The sequence below is a fragment of the Parambassis ranga genome, unplaced genomic scaffold, assembly GCF_900634625.1.
Source record: "Parambassis ranga unplaced genomic scaffold, fParRan2.1 scaffold_22_arrow_ctg1, whole genome shotgun sequence".
Lineage (NCBI taxonomy): Eukaryota > Metazoa > Chordata > Actinopteri > Ambassidae > Parambassis > Parambassis ranga.
In genome coordinates, this window is record NW_021144778.1 from 1,251,282 (window position 1) to 1,259,070 (window position 7,789).

Genomic DNA, 7,789 nt, shown 5'->3' on the forward strand with positions numbered 1-7,789 from the left:
TACTAGACAACCCTGCTTTACCACTGCACCACTGTTGTCCCCAAGAATAAGCAAAGGGGCAAGCAAAATTGAACTAGGCTTTTTTTGTCTGTACACAGCAAATTCAGAAGAGTTACATTTCTGGTGTCAAATTTAGGAGTTAGGAGTTAATTTAACTCTTAACAGAGTCAAATATTGACTGATTCAACACTGAGAAAGTTAATGTCTAACACTATACACTAGAGTTGAGAAAAACTAACTGGTCAGTGCTGGAGAGTGTTGGAGTTTAACTCTGAGAATAGTGACTAATACCTAGCAGTATTAGTATAGCAATAGTAGCAGTATAGTACTGGTTCATATACATGTACTATATATATGTTATAGTACTAGTAATATTAGTAGTATATAGTGACTAATAGTGACTAACCCAGTCTGTAAAGCCATTGGGGTTATAAAATATTTAAAATGCTGTAAAGGAAGTCAGATAATTAGACTGAAGACATGAATGGGTTAACAGTGGATTGAACAGGTCTGAGTGCAGAGTCACCCAGCTGTCAGACCGGTTCTGACACTTCCTTCATATTTCACTGATCATGAGACCTGAGGGCTGATTGTAAAGAAAAACACCAGAAGTTACACAACTTGTTGTGAAGCATCAGTTACAGTGTGACTCTGACCTGTGTTGTTGTGTTGAGCAGATGGAAATGCACTGTGCTGCTTCAGACATGACTTTCATCTGTCAGCTTTGCATCACATGCTACATGACTGCAAAACACTTTGTGCACTTCTTATGTCTGTGTCTGTGTTTTTACAGCAGCAGTGACATCATGAGCAGAGCAGCTCCACCTCTGCAATGTGGCCGGAGTGATGTCAGAACCAGACTGACTGAAAGATTGACCATATTTTCTGGATTGTAGGGCGCACCGAGTACAAGTCCACCGGACTATGACTAATAGTGCACCAACCTCTTGAATTCCTCTTAACTTAAATGGTGCGGCTGCAGGGCACTGAGAGTGAGACATTTCAACAAGTCCTCACGCTGAGAAATGATGAGCTTCACGGCACAGAAACACCTATGAATATACTGCAAATGAGTAAAAGGCGACTACTGTGCGCTCATATAGCTGTCTGGACTTAGCGACCTATTGACCAATCGGAAAATAGAATTCCTTGTTGCCAGGTGAGGTCTGAGGCTCAGCTGCAAGCACACGTTCCATGAATGCTCGGAGCTCAAAGTGTGGACAAGCTAGAGAACGTCAGGAGAGGGACAGAACAGCTGCCATTACATCTGTGATGAGACCTACTCAGTGGCCGCCGTCATCTATTTTGTGTCGAGTTGCAGCTTGAAATCTTAACAACATTAAAGAAAAATCATTATAGAAAACAAGTATTTACAAAAAACAGGACACTCCTTTGAGGACAACAATGTCCACATCCTAGACAGAGAGGAAAGGTGGTTTGAAAGAGGAGTCAAGGAAGCATCTATGTGAAGCTGGAAGAACCTTCCCTTAACAGAGGTGGAGGCCTCAGACATCATCTTTCTACCACATACAATGCAGTGATTCCATCCATTCCAGGAAGTCTGCACAGACTCACAGCAAGAACAAAGGGCTGTCCACCAGTCCCCCTCCAGTCTCATAGTCGTTAGCCCAGGGGTGGGCAATTCTTTTTTTGCGAGGGCCACATAGACTTCCATTAGAAAAGCAAAGGGCCACATTTCTTTCATCAATAATAATATGAATTGAATTGGAGATCACTGGCACAGTGTCTACCTTTATAAATATGCTCTTGTTACATTTTCATCACTGTAAGCAGTGTGTGGGGGCATCTCGGTGTCACATCGGTCGGAGAGTTGGTCATTGGGGTTTATAAAGGTTAAATATACACCTGCATTATCTATGGCAGTTTTAAAGCTACAAGAAGCATTTTGAATGGATTCAGTTAAATCTTAATTCCCTCAGTTAGTTCTGGGTGATAAGATGAATAAATACATGCTTACTTGAACCCTGCCTGGACCTTCCCCCACCTCAGCTCCATACATTACAGGCCAGTAGAATGAGTTTGCTCAGACAGACCTGTCCTTTCTCATGTTTCCTGGATGACTCACCAAACTGAAATGAAAGTTCTTACTTTAATTTGAGCCTAGTTTAGTTCTAATCTAAGGAATGAATTACACAAACATCTGAAGCTGAAGGTTTTTATTTCACTATATGAACTCAACACTGACCTCATGTGTCCGCCTGTTCTTGTTCTGTAAAATGACATTTTCTGGTGAAATAAAGGTTCAAATAAATAATGTGATTTAACCACATAATAGCATATAAAACTATAATCAGATATATGGAACTACTAAAGTTACACCAAGGTAACTAACTGATTCATAAATGGCTGCGCGATGTTCCATTATCAAGAACGTTGGCTCTTCTCTGTGAACATATCCGCCGGTCCGGGTTTTCCTTCAACAGTCATGGTGCATTGAAAGGAGGAGCGGGCGGATCAGCTGCTCTCGGTGTGTGCGCGTGCATGTGCGCTTATGTGTGTGAACGCGGACGGGAGGAGAGAGAGAGAGAGTTGCGCAGAGTTGAATGAATGGAAAGATAGATATATTATAAAATCGCATTGGCGGAAAAACACCACAGAATCACTGTGTGGCGGAGGGAGCTGATGATGTGAACCGGTCTGTGTGTTTACTGCTCTCTCCTCTGTCCTCTGTGTGTGTCCAGGTCCACTCTGAGTGTTGCTGGTTGTATGTTGAAACACACTCCGCACAGAGCAGCAGATGATGTGAAGATATTTTTACAGAAGAAAACCATTAGAGTTCAAACTAGTTTTAACAACGATCAGATCCCAAAGCTCTGAAAGTTGGACAAGGTCTGAGCTTTTTAAGAGCAGATGTCGGCTGCAGCTCCGCGGAAACATCTGAATGCGCCGTGGCGTTTCTTCACGCTTTACCGTACATTTCAGCATAGTCGCGCAGCATTTTTAAAGTGTACACAGCGCGTCTCTCCAAAGAGTAGATGGGATGACGCAGTGCTGCAGCTTAGAAGAAACGAGGGTGGGAAAAACGTTAGCGGTGATGCCGTGCTGACAGCTGACTCTTGCTGCCTTCTTCTTTTCTTTCTTTCTTCTGTTTCTTCTTCTATTGTGCGCACGGTCCGCGGGCCGTACTTTGCCCAGGTCTGCGTTAGCCAGTCGTTAGACACACCTGGCCCAGGCAGCCAGAACATCACAGGTAAGGATGGACACATTTAGTGCTATTGTTTGTTTGACCCAGACCCACTGAGGTCCTCCTCCACATATAAAGCATGTTTCCCACCAACAGGTAGAACTGATGAAGCTGCTTGGAGGAGCAGAGAAACGTCTTCAAGAAAACTCTACAAGTCCAGACGCCTTGCTTCAGTGGTCTCTATGAACATGACCTGGATGACATGTAAACATACAGTGTGCTCTTTGTAATCTGTATTCTGGCTCTAAAACAAGTGCCCCTTGTGAGGGTTGAAGTCACAATCTTCAGATGATGAGACTGACTCGCTGCCTACTGCACTAACGAGGCTCAGAAAGAGGTGAAACATGGTCTTTTCTCTTTTTCTTCTTTAAAGCTCACGGCCATACTGCTCTAGAAACGCCCGATCTCGTCTGATCTCGGAAGCTAAGCAGAGTCGGGCCTGGTTAGTACTTGGATGGGAGACCGCCTGGGAATACCAGGAGCTGTAAGCTTGAGCCTCCCTTGGCCAAGGGAGGACTGCGTCTGGTAACGTATTGCGTCACTTCCTGTTTTGACACTGTCCTGTTTGTTCACTTGGTGTGCGCTGTAGGGGTGGGCGATACTGAAGATTTCAGTATCGATCCGATACCAAGTAAATACAGGGCCAGTATCACCGATACCGATTTCATGATCATAAATAATTATTTTTTTGCCTTCTTTTTTTCCTTTAAATAGATTATCGTGATTAGCAGAGTAATAATACACAAGAAACATTTGTTAAGTAAATCAAGCTGCAAACAAAAGTGCAGAACTGTATAAGTTTGATATTTTAACTTCACAATCATGTCAGCAATGCTCCTTGTGACAGCCATGGCTCTTTGTGAATCATGTAGGTGAAACAGCATGACTAAGATACATTTATAAAAGTTTAACACCTATCTGCATGTAGCCTAAATATGAAGAATAAAGATCCTTCAACAGTTATCACCAAAGCCTAATTATATTAATCATACTGAAATACATATCATTATATAAACTTATATAATTACATTATTAGATATATTTTGGAATTTGAGAAAAACTAGATTTATTTCAGCTGGTGATGTGATGACTGTTCAGCCATTCTGCTAAAATTGCATGTCTTATCACAGCACTCAGAAAGACACCATTAATTCATGCTGCAGATTACTCAATCTAAACCTTCACTTTTTTAAGTCATCTACCTGGATATTCATGAGTGTTTTGCAGTAAAGCCTTTGTCAGTGACCACTGTCTCTGGTTCATGTTCGGGGATCTGCCTCCTCCTCCCTCTGTTTACTCTGCAGCTCGAGCTCTTTGGGCTCTGCTGCTTTATGTTTACATACATGTTGTAAAAAATCTGAGAATTTTAGGAGCATCTGTGCTGGAGTTATAACCTTCTGTAGTACCGTATGTGTCCACTAGGCTGATTCAGACATCATTGGGAATACTGGAGACCTGTCTGTGCATCAAGCATCCCAAAGCATGTGATTCATACATAGAAACGGTCAAAAAAGCACTTACTCCCGGTTTCCTGTAGGTGGCGCTGTCCGCAGATGTCCACACATGGTGAGGGTTGGGTCTGTATCCCCTGTAAAAAATTTGAGAATTTTAGGAGCATCTGTGCTGGAGTTATAACCTTCTGTAGTTCTGTATGTGTCCACTAGGTTGAGTCGGACATCATAGGGAACAGTGGAGACCAGTCTGTGCACCAAGCATCCAAAAAAAATGTGATTCATACATAAAAACTGTCAAAAAAGCACTAACTTCCGGTTTCCTGTAGGTGGCGCTGTGCAGGTGAGTCATGAGCATGCAGACATGTCCGGGGGCAGAGTGTTATGACATAAAAAAATTTTGAGGACGATAGGACCATGTATGGCGAAGTTATAAGCATTTGATGTTTCATGGCGAACGATCGCCACCGCCACGGGCAGCCCGATGATGACATAGAGACGTTCAGGGCGGTGCTCTGACCATGTGCAGAACGTTTGAAGCCATTTGGAGCAAGTATATAGGTGTTTGAGCTGTTTACGTGTATTAATGGCGAGCGCAGAGCCATTTTGTGGTCATTTCCGCCATTTTGCGGTCATTTCCGCCATTTTGCGATCATGTCCGCCATTTTGGAATCACCATCCATTTTCCTATATATGCCATTGTCCGCCATTTTGTGATCGCCATCCATCTTCATATTCTTTTACATGAGCCCATTCACTTGAATGGGAGTTGGAAAGTTGGAATGGTGGAGCCTGCCTGCCATCTAGTGGTCAAGTTCAAATTCCACATTTTGCACCCAGATTTTGACTGCCAGATTCCGGTTTCAATACTAGTCAATGGGAAAAATTTTGGAAATTTGTAGTTGGAATGTGGAAATATGGAATGCATCCAATTTCCATTGACTTTGAATGGGAAATCCCTAACCCTAACCCTAACCCTAACCCTAACCCTAACCGCTGCAATCAACCAAATTCGCTGCACTGGACCTGCAACGCCGACAGTAAACTGGAAAAAGGACGCATGACAAAAATTGTCTAAAGACAGCAAAATTCACCTTACCACAACCGATTGGACGCCCCCCTCCAATTTGGCAGGTGATGAATGCAGGAGAAGAGAAGAGACTGCAGTGCAGGATCAAGTGGAGATAAATACTTCATTCAGAACACTGGCCAGGTGTTTTGTCTCTGCAATCAACGCAGCGCCCCCCTGATGGAAACCTGCAAACATAGTGGAACAAACACACAGCAAGCATTAGGCCCTGTGGCCGTCACACTGGAGCTCCAGCACAGTACCAGGGGCACGAAAAAAATAAGATGTTTGTTCTGAAACAGATGTTTCAGAACATTTTCCTCTTTGGCAAACATGGCTTCTTATCTATGCATCCTTCATGTGACAAATAGCATTCCATTTTAAAAATAACTGAAACTATTCCCTCATATTGTGCTAGATAAAGGCTTCTCACCTGTATGGGTTCTGATGTGAACAGTTGGGCGAGTTACGTCAGTTATGTGATTGGATTGTGGACACATGGGCTCATGTTTCTGCAGTGACTGTTGTCCGAGCTTTTGTGAAAGCCGGCATAATTTCTGAACAACAATAATAATGATTGCCGATCAGCCAGCCGGCCACGTGTGTGGCTGTGACTCTGACAGCGATGAGAGGGAAGCTGGCAGGTTTGAACTCGCGCAGTTGTTTCCTGTTTATTTTTGTAATAAATATTCTGTAGAAATATTCTGTTTGCCAGACGCGAGAATGCGCTGTGCGCTCTGTGGTTTTCTCTGGGCGCTCTGAACAATCCTCCGCTGGGAGTGGATTTCTTTGCGCACCGGCCGTGGCCCCGGATGCTTCTATATGCGTTTCCTCCTGTCACCAGTGACCAGAAGGGCGCCAATAAGAAATGCTCCTCAGTGGGATTTGGCGTTAGTTTTACGCGCACTAACCAGGGCGCCCTTTGAGCCTCTGGATAAAGTTTCACTGAAGTTTGTGTCTATTAAAACTGATTTGTTGTGTGCTTCAGAGTCAGTGATTTATCTGACCTCTCTGTAGCCGCCACCTGCCTCAGGATTCAGGGGGGTGGCAGTTCGGCTGTGTTGCGTCCTAATCCGACTTTTACACCTAAGAGCATCACTGGCTCTTTCAGATCCAGGGTGATAACGTCCGATGTTTTTTCCCTCCTCCTCACAGCTCTGATGATGAGGAGAGGACATCTCATCTCTGTCCGGTGCGCGCGCTGTCCTGCTATGTTGCGCGCACAGCCGCTGTGCGCCGCACGCAGCGTCTGTCTGTGCATTACAGAGTTCAGTTTTGGGGGCCCCAGCCGCTACACACACAGCCACACATATCCCTCTCTAGCCCCGACACCAGCCTTAAAAAAATACAAACACCAGCACAATAAACCCTGCGTGTCTCCTAGAGCATTAACCGCTGCAATCAACCAAATTCGCTACACTGGACCTGCAACGCCGACAGTAAACTGGAAAAAGGACGCATGACAAAAATTGTCTAAAGACAGCAAAATTCACCTTACCACAACCGATTGGACGGCCCAACCAAATTTGGCAGGTGGTGAATGCAGGAGAAGAGAAGAGACTGTAGTGCAGGATCAATCAACACAGCGCCACCCTGATGGAAACCTGCAACCATAGTGGAACAATCACACAACAAGCATTAGGCCCTGTGGCCGTCACACTCTCCCTCCTGGAGCTCCAGCACAGTACCAGGGGCACCAGAAAAATAATTCTGGCTACCTTAAGAGAGTCACAGCTACTCGCACCTGTGCTACCAGGGGCACGAAGTTCTACTCACAGCACCAGGGGCACAAAGGTTTTGCTGGCACGGTCTAGTTGCTTTAGCCAAGTGAGGGGTGCATGTTGTGGTGGTGCGCAAGGTTGTGGTGGGGCTAGCAGGAGGGTGTGGGGGTGAGCAGGCGAGCGTGAGTATCGTTGGGAGGCAGTGTGCAGGGCAGAGAGGATGCCTGGAAGCTCCCTGGGTGCTGGAGAGCTCCAGCAGAGATAGCAGCGGGCAGGAGCCCTGGATGCTGGACAGCTCCGGCACTGTGACTGGGCTGGAAGACATGGGTTTGAAGGGATGGCT

At 45.0% G+C, this 7,789-nt stretch overlaps 1 non-coding gene across 1 annotated transcript; it reads left to right on the plus strand.

Annotated features, from left to right (window-relative positions):
• The first annotated feature begins 3,577 nt into the window (after positions 1-3,577).
• On the plus strand, positions 3,578-3,696 carry LOC114430309 (5S ribosomal RNA). Its single transcript, XR_003669991.1, has one exon. It is a non-coding gene; the product is annotated as a 5S ribosomal RNA (ribosomal RNA).
• Positions 3,697-7,789: the final 4,093 nt, after the last annotated feature.